The sequence below is a fragment of the Ursus americanus genome, chromosome 12, assembly GCF_024610735.1.
Source record: "Ursus americanus isolate L20-20 chromosome 12, mUrsAme1.1.p, whole genome shotgun sequence".
Taxonomy (NCBI): domain Eukaryota; kingdom Metazoa; phylum Chordata; class Mammalia; order Carnivora; family Ursidae; genus Ursus; species Ursus americanus.
In genome coordinates this window covers 22,958,759-22,972,714 of record NC_142138.1, presented here as the reverse complement: position 1 = coordinate 22,972,714, position 13,956 = coordinate 22,958,759, and the positions used below count along the sequence as shown (strand labels likewise).

The 13,956-nt window shown below is 43.4% G+C and overlaps 1 long non-coding RNA gene across 3 annotated transcripts in view; it reads right to left on the bottom strand.

The window, feature by feature from the left end:
- LOC123795330 (uncharacterized) overlaps positions 1-13,956 on the bottom strand; it is a 101,969-nt gene that overhangs the window by 31,902 nt on the left and 56,111 nt on the right. For all 3 annotated transcript variants that reach the window (XR_006780440.2, XR_015726263.1, XR_006780439.2), the window contains one exon: positions 569-689. This is a non-coding gene — a long non-coding RNA (uncharacterized LOC123795330). The remainder of the gene's footprint in view (positions 1-568; positions 690-13,956) is intronic.

Below are 13,956 nucleotides of genomic sequence, written 5' to 3'. Positions count from 1 at the left end.
ACACCCCACACACCCGCCACATGCATCACACACTATGCACACACACACACCATAGAGCACACACATCCACACACACACATATATACCACATACTCCCCTCACGGCACATATATTCCATATATACGTGTACCACATACCACACACATTTACACACCCACACACATCTCCCCGTACCACACACGCATCACACATATCACACACATGACACACACCCCACACCCCTCCCACATGCATCACACACTACGCACACACACACACACACCATAAAGCACACACATCCACACACACATATATACCACATACTCCCCTCACGGCACGTATATTCCATATATATGTGTACCACATACCACACACAGGCAAACACACCCCACATGCCACACACACATCATACACCACACACACACACCACACAATGTGCATCCTGTGGACAGTGAACCTTGGTTGGCGTTTACTCTTCCTTTCATCTCCACCAGGCAATGTGGTGCTGAATGCGACTGCGCACGGCCAGCCCCTGGTTACGCTCAGCAGGCCAACAATTCAGTCTTTTCAGTTTAACTCCATGACTTACCACCACTTTTTGTGTCTCTGAGGAGAGAATTCACTCCAGGCCAACAAAGATGTCCATTTTCCTTCTACAGCTCAGTCTTGCAGCTTCTCCTCACCACTAGGTTTTCACCGTGGTTTTGTCTCTAGACACAACAGATGTCATGCTCAGAAAATTCCCTTAATAAATCAGTTTCACGTTCCTCACACTTCAGCAATGAGGAATGAAATGACAAGTTACCTGAAATAATCCAAATTTTCCATTCAAACCGCACCAATGACAATTATGATGATTGCTAACTTTACACATTGAGAGGTTACTATGCACCAGGCAACCCTTAGCATGCTGTGTGATTTATCTTGGGGGAATAAAAGTGATCAAATATCAGCTTTCAGAACTGCACTATACTGTATGCAGATCACAATAATAAATACTTACATAGTATTTTCATTTGTCAGGCCCTGTTCTAAGTGTATTATAGGTAATCCCCTCATTCTAATTCACACAACAACCCTCTAAGGTAGATACCTATGTTATGCGATTTTACAGATGGGGAAACTAAGATCCAGAAAGGCTAAGTAACTTGTCAAGGTCACACAGCTAGGAAGTAAATAGCTAGGATTATAATCGTGACCCTTAGGCTCTGAAGTGCATATTCTTTCCCACTGCTGTGGAAATATTGTCTCTGTAGGAATGAGGTCTATGTCTCATTCATCCCTGCATTTGAGCTCCCAGCACCGTATCTTGCAGAAATAGATGCTTAACAGATGTTCAAGGAGGAAGAAAAAGAGAAATAAGAGAAGGAGAAGAGGCAGCAGTTTCAGAGGCATGCCCTGGTAGAAATGAAGACCAGGGCCCATTGAGTCACCAGTTACATTTCTGAGAGAGAAGAGCTGACAGACCTTTGCTGGGGTTTGCTTCTGTGAGCTGTCAGACCGTCTGCTGTAACCCCACCAAGGGAGAACCCTTTGCAGCCTCACCAATGGCCGAAGGACAGACCTGTCAGCATCTGCTCGTGATTCCAACAGCAGGATTATAAGGCCCTGCACTGATCAGGGGTGCAATTTGAGGGCACAGGAGCATAGTCGTTCTGCTGGGTCTGTTCTCCAATTGTACAGCATTTTCTAATATTTGTACGGAAATATTCTGACTGAAAGATTGTGAAGACTACGCTGATGTGGTGCACAAGCCTGGCATGGAGAGAAGCTAAGGAAACAACTGGATCACTACTTCCTCGGGGCTCTGGAAAATGTCAGACTTCATTAGTGTAGGTATCACATTTTCTCACAGTTACTTGTTTACATCTAGCTCTCCCGCCAGCCCAGATGTTCCTGAGAGGCAAAGACCTTGTTACTCATTCTTGGTGTGGCATAAGTGGCTAAACATGTGGCCTGGGGAGTCAGATTGCCTGAAATAACATTAAGGCTTCATCACTGTGTGACATTTGGTAAGTGACTAAACCTCTCTGAGCCTCTCCCTTTTTTTTGTTAAATAGGGAACAATGATAATATTTTCCATAAGGGAGCTTCACAGCCATTGAGCAAAGATCGCTGGCTGCTGCCTCGAGGAAGCTGTACTTGAGGAAAAGCTTCCCAGTGAGAAGAAAAGGGAATGACAATGAAGCAGGGCTCTGCAGGTACTGTTTCTGGAAAGCATGATGAGTAAGTGAGAGCTTTATACAAATTGTTTAGCACAAATGCCTGGCTCTTGTAGCCTGTGACAAAGACTGCTGTTTTACCTAGTGCCAATGCTGCCCTTCTTTCCTAGTAATAATGGTACCGAAGTTTTTAGTGGGTTGTGTGTCTGGTTCTAGAAAGAAGTTTCTGGAGAACTGTAGAGAAGTGGTGGGGTGCACGTGGCAAAGGGCAGGTGTCCACTGAGAGAGGCCATCGTCAAAGTCATGATAAAAGAAATACTGAGCTGGAAGAGTTAAGATGGCGGAGGAGTAAGGGACCCCTTTTTCAGCCGGTCTCCTGAGTCGAGTTGGATAGGTACCAGACCAGCCTGAACATCCATGGAATCAGCCTGAGACGCAGGAAGATACATCTGGATCTCTACAAATGAACATCTCCAGCGCTGAGTATTGAGGTATGAAGCGGGGAGCAGTGAAACCGCGCACAGATATTGGAAGATAAACAGAAGGGGGAGGGAGCAGCCGTATTCAGGCACCGGGAAGCGGTAGCCCCCTGCACGGGGGAGCGGGCGGACTTGCGGACGGCACCCGCGAGACAGCAGACTGAGGCCGTGTGCCAGGGCACGTGCACGACCAGACTGAAAACCGGAGCTCCAGTGCACTCACTGGAACCAGACTGAGACCGGGAGCTCTGGAGCGCACGGGGGCAGCTGGCAGCTGGAGGCTGGCGGTGTTAGAAACACAAAGGACAGAGACGCGCTGGCCCTGAAAGTGAGGGCTGGGACGCCGGGTGTGGGGCGCACATCCTGGGACGCTGCAGGGTTGAGCAGCACCAACAGAATCAGAGTTAAAGTGGCCAGAACATCAGTGGGGAATGGTCCGCGATCCCTCTGTTCTGAGACAGAGGCTGAGATTCAGCCACTGCTGCTCTGACTCTCAGAAGAGGCACAGTAAACCGCCAGGGAAAGCCGCCAGAGAACAAAAGCCTGGAAAGACCGGCTCACAGTGTGCCCATCCCCATCCCCCCTTGCAGGGGACACGGAGACTCTACCCAAACAGGGTTGCCTGAGTATCGGAGCAGCAGGCCTCTCCCCCAGAAGGCAGGCTGAAAAATCAAGAAGCCCACATCCCTAAGATCCCTATAAAGCAAGGGCAGACGGCCTGGGTCCTGGTCAATAATTTGGGCTCTGGACAACCCCACAACCTCTCCTCATCAGAATGACGAGAAGGAGAAATCCCCCCCAGCAAAGAAAAGACAATGAGTCTGTGGCCTCTGCCACAGAACTAATGGATATGGATGTAACCAAATTATCAGAAATGGAATTCAGAGTAACAATGGTCAAGATGATGTGTAGACTTGAAAAAAGTATTAACGAAAATGTTAATGAGAATATAGAATCTCTAAGGGCGGAAATAAGAGCGAATCTGGCAGAAATTAAAAATTCTATGAGCCAAATGCAGTCAAAACTAGAGGCTCTGACGGCCAGGGTGAATGAGGCAGAAGAACATATCAGCGAATTGGAGGATGGGTTAGTAGAAGAAAAAGCTAAAATAGAATCTGGACTCAAAAAAATCCACTCTCAGGAATGTAGGTTACGGGAGATTACTGACTCAATGAAACGTTCCAATGTCAGAATCATCGGCATCCCCAAGGGGGTGGAGAAAAACAGAGGTCTAGAAGAGATATTTGAACAAACTGTAGCTGAAAACTTCCCTTATCTAGCAAGGGAAAGAAACATTCGTGTCCAAAAGGCAGAGAGGACCCCTCCCAAGCTCAACCACGACAAACCTACACCACGTCACATCATAGTGCAATTCACAAATATTAGATACAAGGATACAGTATTGAAAGTGGCCAGGGCAAAGAAATTTCTCATGTACCAAGGCAAAGGTATCAGAATTATGTCAGACCAGTCTACACAGACCTGGAATGAGAGAAACGGTTGGGGGGGGGCATTTTTAAAGCTCTTTCAGAGAAAAACATGCAGCCAAGGATCCTTTATCCAGCAAGGCTGTCACTCAGAATTGATGGAGAAATAAAGACCTTTCAGAATTGCCAGTCATTGACCAATTTCATAACCACGAAACCAGCCCTACAGGAGAAATTAAGGGGGGGGGGTTCTATAAAAGTAAAAAGGCCCCAAGAGTGATACAGAACAGAAAGTCACAAGCTATAGAAACAAAGACTTTACTGGCAACATGGCATCATTAAAATCATATCTCTCAATAATCAGTCTCAATGTAAATGGCCTAAATGCTCCCATAACGCCACAGGGTTGCAGATTGGATAAAAAGACATGACCCACCCATTTGCTGTCTACAAGAGACTCATTTTGAACCTAAAGATACTTTCAGACTGAAAGTAAAGGGATGGAATACCATCTTTCAAGCCAATGGACCTCAAAAGAAAGCTGGGGTAGCAATTCTCATATCAGACAGATTGGATTTTAAACTAAAGACTATAGTTAGAAGGGCACTATATTATTCTTAAAGGATGTATCCAACAAGTGGATATGACAATTAGAAATATATATGCCCCCAACAGGGGAGCAGTAAGATACACAAGCCAACTCTTAACCACAATAAAGAGACATATAGATAAAAATACACTAATAGTAGGGGACCTCAACACTCCACTATCAGCAATAGACAGATCACCTAAGCAAGAAATCAGCAAAGAAACAAGAGCTTTGAATGCCATACTCGACGAGTTGAACCTCATAGATATATATAGAACACTACACCCCAGAACCAAAGAATACTCATTCTATTCTAATGCCCATGGAACATTCTCAAGAATAGACCATGTTCTGGGTCACAAAACAGGTCTCAACCGATACCAAAAGGCTGAAATTATTCCCTGCATATTCTCAGACCACAACGCTCTGAAATTGGAACTCAACCACAAGGAAAAATTTGAAAGAAACTCAAACACTTGGAGACTAAGAACCATCCTGCTCAGGAATGACTTGATAAACCAGGAAATCAAAAATCAATTTAAACAATTTATGGAGACCAACGAGAATGAAAACACAACGGTCCAAAACCTATGGGATACTGCAAAGGCAGTCCTAAGGGGGAAATACATAGCCATCCAAGCCTCACTCAAAAGAATAGAAAAATCTAATGCAGTTTTTATATTCTCACCTCAAGAAGCTGGAACAGCAACAGAGGGACAGGCCTAATCCATGCACAAGGAATCAGTTGACAAAGATTAGAGCAGAAATCAATGAATTAGAAACCAGGAATACAGTAGAGCTGATCAACAGAACTAGAAGCTGGTTCTTTGAGAGAATCAATAATTGACAGACCGCTGGCAAGACTTATCCAAGAGAACAGAGAAAGGACCCAAATTAATAAAATTATGAATGAAAAAGGAGAGGTCACAACCAACAGCAATGAAATGGGAAGGATTATTAGAAACTTTTATCAACAGCTATATGCCAATAAATTAAGCAATCTGGAAGAGATGGAGGCCTTCCTGGAAACCTATAAACTACCAAGACTGAAACAGGAAGATATCGATTTTTTAAACAGGCCAATTAATTATGAAGAGATTGAGTCAGTGATAAACAACCTTCCAAATAACAAAACTCCAGGCCCGGACGGTTTTCCTGGGGAATTCTACCAAACATTCAAAGAAGAAATAATACCTATTCTCCTAAAGCTATTTCAAAAAATAGAAACAGAAGGAAAGCTACTAAACTCATTCTATGAGGCCAATATTACCTTGATCCCCAAACCAGGCAAAGACCCCATCAAAAAGGAGAATTACAGACCGATTTCCCTAATGAATATGGATGCCAAAATCCTCAACAAGATCCTGGCTAATAGAATCCAACAGTACACTAAAAGGATTATCCATCATGATCAAGTGGGATTCATCCCTGGGATGCAAGGGTGGTTCAACATTCGCAAATCGATCAGCGTGATACATCATATCAACAAGAAAAGACTCAGGAACCATATGATCCTCTCAACTGATGCAGAAAAAGCATTTGACAAAATACAGCATCCTTTCCTGATTAAAACCCTTCAGAGTGTAGGGATAGAGGGTACATTCCTCAATCTCATAAAAACCATCTATGAAAAGCCTACAGCAAATATCATTCTCAATGGGGAAAAGCTGGAAGCCTTTCCCTTAAGATCAGGAACACTACAAGGATGCCCACTCTCGCCACTATTATTCAACATAGTACTAGAAGTCCTTCCACCAGCAATCAGACAACAAAAAGGGATAAAAGGTATCCAAATCGGCAAAGAAGAAGTCAAAATCTTTCTCTTCGCAGATGACATGATACTCTATGTGGAAAACCCAAAAGACTCCACCCCCAAACTACTAGAACTTATAGAGCAATTCAGTAATATGGCGGGATACAAAATCAACACTCAGAAATCAGTTGCATTTCTATACATGAATAACGAGACTGAAGAAAGAGAAATTAGGGAATCCATCCCATTTACAATAGCACCAAAAACCATATGTTACCTTGGAATTAACCAGAGACGTAAAGGATCTATGTTCTAGAAACTATAAATCGCTCTTGAAAGACATTGAGGAAGACACAAAAAGATGGAAAAATATTCCATGCTCATGGATCGGAAGAATTAACATAGTTAAAATGTCCATGCTACCCAGAGCAATCTACACTTTCAGTGCTATCCCGGTCAAAATACCGAGGACATTTTTCAAAGAATTGGAACAAATAGTCCTTAAATTTGTATGGAACCAGAAAGGGCCCCGAATCACCAAGGAACTGTTGAAAAGGAAAAACAAAGCTGGGGGCATCACAATGCCGGATTTCAAGCTGTACTACAAAGCTGTGATCACAAAGACAGCATGGTACTGGCACAAAAACAGACACATAGACCAATGGAACAGAATGCAGAACCCAGAAATAGACCCTTGGCTCTTTGGGCAACTAATCTTTGATAAAGCAGGAAAAAACATCCGGTGGAAAAAAGACAGTCTTTTCAATAAATGGTGCTGGGAAAATTGGACAGCTACATGCAAAAGAATGAAACTTGACCACTCTCTCACACCATACACAAAGATAAACTCCAAATGGACGAAAGACCTCGATGTGAGACAGGAATCCATCAAAATCCTAGAGGAGAACATAGGCAGCAATCTCTATGACATCGGCCAAAGCAACCTTTTTCATGACACATCTCCAAAGGCAAGAGAAACAAAAGATAAAATGAACTTGTGGGACTTCATCAAGATAAAAAGCTTCTGCACAGCCAAGGAAACAGTCAAAAAAACTAAGAGGCAGCCCACAGAATGGGAGAATATATTTGCAAATGATGCTACAGATAAAAGACTGGTATCCAAGATCTACAAAGAACTTCTCAAACTCAATACGCAAGAAACAAATAAATCATAAAATGGGCAGAAGATATGAACAGACACTTTTCCAATGATGACATACAAATGGCTAACAGACACATGAAAAAATGTTCAAAATCATTAGCCATGAAGGAAATTCAAATCAAAACTACATTGAGATACCACCTTAAGCCAGTTAGAATGGCAAAAATTGACAAGGCAAGAAACAACAATTGCTGGAGAGGATGTGGAGAAAGGGGATCCCTCCTACATTGTTGGTGGGAATGCAAGTTGGTATAGCCACTCTGGAAAACAGTGTGGAGGTCCCTTAAAAAGTTAAAAATTGAGCTACCCTATGATCCAGCCATTGCACTACTGGGTATTTACCCCAAAGATACAGACGTAGTGAAGAGAAGGGCCATATGCACCCCAATGTTCATAGCAGCATTGTCCACAATAGCTAAATCGTGGAAGGAACCGAGATGCCCTTCAACAGATGACTGGATTAAGAAGTTGTGGTCCATATATACAATGGAATATTACTCAACTATCAGAAAGAACGAGTTCTCAACATTTGTTGCAACGTGGACGGCAGTGGATAATGCTAAGTGAAATAAGTCAAGCAGAGAAAGACAATTATCATATGATTTCTCTCATCTATGGAACATAAGAACTAGGAAGATCGGTAGGGGAAGAAAGGGATAAAGAAAGGGAGGTAATCAGAAGGGGGAATGAAGCATGAGAGACTATGGACTCTGAGAAACAAACTGAGGGCTTCAGAGGGGAGGGGGTTGGGGGAATGGGATAGGCTGGTGATGGGTGGTAAGAAGGGCACGTATTGCATGGTGCACTGGGTGTTATACGCAACTAATGAATCATCGAACTTTACATCAGAAACCAGGGATGTACTGTATGGTGACTAACATAATATAATAAAAAAACATTAAAAAAAAAAGAAATACTGAGCATTCTGATGGTGGTGGAGAGAAGTGGGGAGCATTAGGGGTGTTACTGGGCAGAGTCAGCCAGATTTTATGAATGTCATGGTGACAGAAGGAGGCAGGTGGCAGGGCGGGGGAGAGGCTGGAGGACACCCCGATGTTCAGCATGGTGACTAAGTAGTGGTGACTTAGTAATTTATATTCACTGAAGTGGAGAATGAAGGAGGAGTACCAGGTTTGGGAGGCAGGGGATGACTGTAGTGAAGGACACGCAGGGGTGGGGGGGCCTGGGGATGTCCCACCCAGATGTCCAGCCAAGTTCTTTTTGTTCACTGCCTCTGTGGAATGGCGTTTCATCATCAATACGAGTCCCGAAAAAGGGTTTTGCAAAGAGCGCGTGAATGTTCTGTGCCCAGAAGATCAAAACAACCCGCAAAGACAGCAACTTTCACACACGCGCAGCCCACTGCCAGCCCTCAGGCGGCTCCCCCTGCACTTCCGGTTTGCTTTCCAAGCCCGCAGCTCAGCCCGGCCTCACCCCCACACCAGGCTCCCTGGGCAGGAGACAAAAGGTGCGTATCCACAGCACAGAATGACCATATCCACCCTGTCAGCAATGGTTTCTATGGAACGTTTAGTCACAGTGTGAGGGTTTCCTTTTTACTGAAAAGTCATTTCAGTGAAAATAGCTAACATGATGATGTTGAATACACAGCAAACGATGGAGTTATTTCTCCACTGCATTTCTGCTCTCTGCAGACATTTCCCTATAATTCTATTTTGCACCAACTCCATGGGGGCTTTTCCAAGTCTTGTAAAGCTAAAAAGTGCCTAAAGCAAGTGTCCCACACAAGTTCCTGACCTCAGCCAAGGGAGGTCAAATTGCAAGAAGCAATGGTTTTCTGTCTCCACAGGGAGCTCTCAGAGGTGAACCCACCACCTTGAAGACCCAGCCCCCACTTAATGCTTGCTAGTGCCTAACACTACATTAAATCCTTTCTACGTATTATTTCATTTCATCCTTAGAACTAAACAATAAGGCAAGGAAAATGAGGCTCAGAGAGGGTGAGGAACCTGCCTAATGTTGCACAGCTAATAAAAAAGAGAGAGCAAATTCCAAACAAACCGGTGTCACCCCAATTTCCGATGCTTAACCAGTAGGCTGCCCTGTCCCTCCACCATCAGTCCAGGATGTCACCTCCCTGCTGATCTGACCACAGTTAACATCGCTGTCATTTATTTCCAGGTCCTCTTCCTCACTTTACCCTACTTTCCACTTGCTGTTCTTCACATCCAGGCTCTCTGTTTTACCAGAAAACAATGTGTGTGGTTTTCTACCATCCACCCAGTATTAGGAAAGGAAAAGTCTTGGTCATGAAGAAACACAGAAGCGGTGTCTCTGGATCTACTTGCTCTCCTCTGAATGAATCATCAGCCCGGTAACCAGTGGTGACCAGTGTCAGGATGGCTAGGAAAGCAGCCACTTGGTGGAGCTGTTTGCGCAGGTGACTTGCACACCCAGCTGGGGGCATAATGGTCTTAAAAATGGAAAAATTATCTATTTGGGTTTACATCGAATGTCAGGTATGGGTATCCTGAGCTGTAAGGGGAAACAAATAGGAAAGAGTGGGAATGTGTAGAAGAGATTTTGACAGTTCTGTTTTCCTTCTCTCTGAATTGCTTCTGTTTCCTCCGAGCTGCCCTTTCTCTTTGCTCGCCTGGATCGTGGTCTTCCCTGGTAGACGGTAGACGGTGAGCTGGTCAGGCTAGGACAGGCTAGGCTGCCGTGCTTACACGTACAGGGTTGCCGTATAGAGAAACAGAGTGTTGAGATAGCACACCAGCTTTAAACACCTCAGCCCAGGGACGCCCGGGTGGTTCAGTCAGTTAAGCATTTGCCTTCAGCTCAGGTCATGATCCCAGGGTCCTGAGATCGAGTCTCACATGGGGCTCCCTGCTCAGTGGGGAGCTTGCTTCTCCCTCTGCCCGAAGCCCCCTTTGCTTGTGTTCTCTCTAACAAATAAATAAATAAAATCTTTATTTAAAAAAATGCCTCAGCCCAGAAGCAGCACGTGCCACTTCTGATCAAGTTCCAGTGGCTACAGCTAGTCCCAAGGGCCAGGGAAGGTAATCTCTCCCCATGTCCATGCAGGAGAGGAGAACAGGGCATGGGAGCCCTAGTGATGTCCTTCACGGAGACTTGTCTTTCATGTCTGGTGACCCCCTAGATGCCCGCATGATTAGGGACACAGGGAATTCTGGCAAGATGCTAATGCTAATGGTGTGGAGTTATTTGTAAGATTGTGGGTTTTTTTTAACCTTATAAATTTATATATAAATTTATATATAAATAGAGATTATATATAATTTATAAATCATAAAGGTCACCCATTTTCAGTGTACAGTTCAAGGATCTTGAGTAAATGTACCAAGTCATGCCACTAGGTGGTGGAGCAATTTCAGAATCTCCTTGAATCCCGCTAATAACACATTCACAGCAACTAGGTTATCAAAATCAAAAAACCCATGAACAACACCTACAACAAAACCTGGTAACCAGTGTTTCCTTGAACTCCAAAGTTTGAGTGAGCAGGGTCACCCTACCAATAACCGTATGACTCACATGGTATAAGAAGCTGTGCAAAAGGAAGAGGAAGGAAGGTAGAGGGACCTCTGATACTCCTGAGAACTGAAGGATACCCAAATCACCTGAAGAACTTACTGGAAATTTCCGCGGGTCACTTAGAGAACAGTGGCAAGGCTGGGGTACAGAGAGAAGGTTCTGATGCACAAGTGAGTGCATGGAGACTAAGGGAGATCTGACCGTGTAGGGGCTGGGGGGAAAGGCCAAGAATCTGGGCCCTTTGAGCTCTAAAACCTGCAAAACCAGGGATGCCTGGGTGGCGCAGTCAGTTAAATGTCCAACTCTTGGTTTCCACTCAGGTCGCCATCTCAGGGTCGTGGGATTGAGCCCCATGTGGGACTCCGTGCTCAGTGCGAGTCCACTTAAGATTCTCCCTCTCCCTTTACCCCTTCACCACTGCCCCCCCACCAAACATGTGTGCTCTGCTCTCTCTCTCTCTCAAATAAATAAACAAATCTTTAAAAAAAAAAACAAACCTGCAAAGCCAAAGCACTCTTCCAAGACAAAGCCCTACTCTGAGCAGAAAATGCTGGGAGTAGAATCCAATCTGAGCAAGGTGGGAACAAGGGTAAAGAAATGGTGAAGTCAAATCAAAGGCGGGGAGTGAAGCTGGGAAGAGGAACTCAGAATGTATGATGTCATATTTTTAAAATTACTTCATGAAATCAACAGAAGGGAAGCTCAAGACTGTGAAACTAGGGAAGTTCTCTGTTGTCATTGTTTCCTCCTGAAAGCAGAGGAAAACTAATTTCATCAAAAAAGGAGTCCTAGGGAAAAAGTATAGTCAAATACCAACAATGCTATTATATAAAGGAAAGAATAAGAAGCAGAATAATATCGCCTCAGACAATGAAAGAATACCAAACACACGTCACAAAGCAGAAACGTAATAAATGTAATGGAAATGAATGGAAAATATAATATTTCAAAATAAACTAAAAAAAGAAAATAGAAACTATAAAAGACAACACAAATCAGGATGAGAAAAAGTCAAAGATGGAATGAAAGATTCAGGAAAAGGAAGATTTGAAAAGAGAAATGAAAAATTCAAAACAGAATTGGAAATAAAAGAAAAATTGCTTCGGAAATGAAGGCCAAACTAGAAGGAATTCAAGAATGAACAAACCAAACGAAAAATTCCCTGAGCGAAATAGAAAATGAAAAATAGCAGAAGTTTTGTTTGTTTGTTTGTTTTGGGGGGGAGGGGCAGAGGGAGGGAGAGAGAGAGAATCCTGAGCAGGTTCCACGTGGGGTATAGGACCTGACACGGGGTTCGATCTCACAACGCTGAGATCATGACCTCAGCCAAAATCAAGAGTCGGACACTTAACTGACTGAGCCACCCAGGCACTCCAAAAATAGGAAAAGCTTTTAAAACCAAAAAGGAAAGAAGACATAAAAAGGGTTTGAGGGAAAATGATAAATATGGAAAATAGGTAAAGAATATCCAATACATATATGATGAGTCTCCAAAGAAGGAAACAAAAGAATAAAATAAAAAAAATTACTAAAAACTAAAACTTAAAAAAAAAACTTTCTTGAAATTAAAAAAACCCAAAAACCTTAAAACTACGTATTGAACAGACATACCGTATATATTGGAAAAATCAATCCTCAACATCTCCACTCTGAAACTACTGGACTTTAGAGAAAAAGAAAAAAAATCCTTTGTGCAATCAGACAAAAACAGGTATTTTATAAGAGGAAGAAAGTCAGATCATCATTAGACTTTCAACATCAATGCCTCATGCATTGATCAGTAGAGTAACTTATTTAGGACACTCAAAGAAAATATGAGCCAAGAATTTTAAGTCAACTTTAAATTGATCTTTGAATAGACAGACAGCAAGCACACTGTCATGAAAAAGCAAGAACTTGGGAAGCACTACCTCTGGGAGTCTTCTCTGAGGAATCGGAAGAAACTTCAGGCAACCAAGTGGCTGAGGAGATAGCTATGCTGAAGTAATTCAGCTAACAAAGGAAGGTAAATTAATTTCTTAATAAAGCCAATTCAACACAGTGAAGGTGGATTCTTTTTCCAAAGTTGACAGCACAATTAACACTCAGTACTTTTGTGTTCACCTATAAAAATATAACCAGCTCCATCTTTTGCCAGTAGAAATATGATTTCTCCACTATGTGCTCCTCCAAAAGTGCTTTCTAAAAGGTTTCCAGGGACTTTCTATAATCAAATGGTCTCTAACACTGCTCACCCTTCTTGACTGCACCATGACTTTTGACCACCTTCCTCCTTCTTTAAATAAACTCTCTTCTTTCTCAGCACCCATGATTTCTCTCTCATGGTTTTCCTCCTAACCACCTGGAGACTTTCTCCTTCCCCATCTCCTCTCTCTGACATCTAATCAATGTTGTTGTCTTCCAGTGTTTTATCTTTAGAAGACCCTTGTGTCTTTAGCAGATACCATTTGGGGTATTTTCCTAGTCCCACAACCACCTCTAGTCCTTCTTCCTAGGAACAATCCCCATTCCCACCCCACATTTATGGGGATGAGCCTTTAACAGATACGTTTGCCCTGTGTTCCTGGTCTTAGCTGATTGGCCCAGGGGAAGACAACAGACCAAAGACCAGCCAGTCAGATTCTTGTTCCCCACATTAGGAACTGAGACCCAAAGTCTTGACCAACTCTTTGGCTGGAACTGTGACATGAGAATCTGGGATCCCAAGGCACCTTCATTTTAACAAGTAGGCTAAGAAGTGAGGACAGCTGTCAGGGAAAGGACAGAACAAAGCACATAAGTGTAGAGAAGCAGAGACAGGTGACGGTGAGAATTCCTGGCATGATGTTTTGGTTCCCAGATTCCAAGCCCATTCTCACCCTTGGGTTCCATGAGACAGTCACAGCT